Raw genomic sequence first — 2,200 nt, 5'->3', positions numbered from 1 at the left:
ATGACAATATTAAAACCTAACACTAAATGAAATATTATAAAACATAATTTTATAAACCCTAATATTAATATATTTAACCCTAAGATCAATATATTACACCCTTAAATTATAAACACTAAGATTAATAGTAAACCCTAACATTAATATCAAACCCTAGCATTAATATCATAAACCTTGAGATTAATATTATAAATGCTAATATTAAACCAACTATTATAAACGCTAAGGATCAATATTAAACCCAAGGATTATAAAATCTTCATATTACTATTATAAGATCTTATATTATAAATCACAAGATTAATATATTAAACCCTAGGATTGTAAACCCTATGATTAATATTGTAAACCCTAAGACTCACATTATAAATCACCACATTAATTTTATAAATTGTAAGCTTATAAACCATAAGTTTAATATACTAAACCATGTGTTTAATATTTTAAATGGTCACATTAATATTATAAATGATAAGATTAATATTATAAACTCAAAGATTGATATTAAACCTTAGGATTAATATGATAAGCTTTATGATTAATATGATAAACCCTAATATTAATAATATAAAACCTAGGATTAATATTATAGACTCTAAGATTATAAACACTTGGATTATAAACCCATTGAGTAATGTTATAAACCCTATGATAAATATTAAACCCTAGGATTAAATATTATAAACTCGAGTATTGATACTATACGTATAACCCCTTATACATATTTATCCTAAGTTTAACATTAATGTATGGTTTACCATGGTTGATAATGGTTCACCTTGGTTGACCATTCTAACCATGCCAATGCTGGATGGCCTTAGTTGAGCATGGTTGACCATTCTGGAATATCCCTTACATTTACTTGCCATGGAGAGTTAGAAATCTATTTATTGAGTAAGTGGTTTATCATTGGTTCTAATATTTGCTAAGGAGAATTCCTTATCCTATGTTAACACTTCTTTGATTTGGACTAAAGGAATAATTAATAGAAAATATGAATAGATTGCTATCACAACACACTCAAAGTACTCTCCCGCAACCACAACGTTTGAATAAGTATAGCTCCATAAAATCACTCAAGTTGAGTTAATTTATACCATTGATTAAAAAAAGTCCATTCATCTAAAGCATGTATTCACAAGTCTTTTCCATCCAATTATATAATGACTTATATGGCTAATTAACTGTGAGTGGAAGACCCACTTGGAAACTAATGCACATTGTAATTGGAGATTCAATTTCATAGTGAGAAGATCGTGGATAGTGAAGTATCTTTTTGTGACCAGGGAGATAAAGTAATTTCAAGGTGTCAAGGAAAACAAGTATTGAAAGGGTTGAAGGATAAGGGCTTTGTGTATTTTTCCATGTCTTTGCATTAGGTAGATTTCATATAGGAAGTAGTAGATTGCATGCCCTAGCTTGTATACTATGTATACTAGTCGTACTAGTGATCATAGTGCACGATCCTTGGTATGGGAGCCCAATGATTTTTTTATTGATTGATTAATAAAATAATTGAGGTTTGGGCTCAAATCTCTATGCATTGAATTAATTTCACTGAAGATTTTTGTTGTGAAAAGTTATCATAAGTTGAGGGTTCATAGTGTGTGTGTGTCTCATATTAGCCTCACACGAGATTTAGGTCATAAGGAAAATTAAACATCTACCACCAAGGATAGCTTTCCTATAAAATTGCCATGGAATTCCCAACAAAAAATGAGAAAAATCCATAGCCCTCACATAAAAAAATAACATGCTCAATTGTAGGAATCTAATAATCTACCTTACATTATTCATTGACTAGGATTTGATGACTTTCTTACAATGACGAAACTTTGTAAGCGGTGGGATGTGGATTTATTTTTAAATATATATTCTCTAACATATTCATAGAAACAATATTATCTATGGTACCACTATCAATTACAACTGTACAACACTTACCTCTTGACTTCCACATGGTTTTAAGAAAAAATTATTGTCTCACGTAGTTCTTTAGTTTCTTTCCCTAAGTTAATTAAAACTCTATTCAACATTAAGCATTATTATTCTTAGACAACAACTATTGTTACCACTTTACTCACATTCTCCTTCAAAAAATTCTTTATTTTCCATTGCATCGGAATTCTCATCATTATCTTGTACCACATATACACTCCTCTCTCTTTTCATTTTGGATTGTTATGTATTTTTGGAAGGT

The sequence above is a fragment of the Pinus tabuliformis genome, chromosome 8 (genome assembly GCF_031772625.1).
Source record: "Pinus tabuliformis cultivar Carrire ecotype Pingquan chromosome 8, CPIR1, whole genome shotgun sequence".
Taxonomy (NCBI): domain Eukaryota; kingdom Viridiplantae; phylum Streptophyta; class Pinopsida; order Pinales; family Pinaceae; genus Pinus; species Pinus tabuliformis.
Note: the sequence above shows the minus strand (reverse complement) of the source record.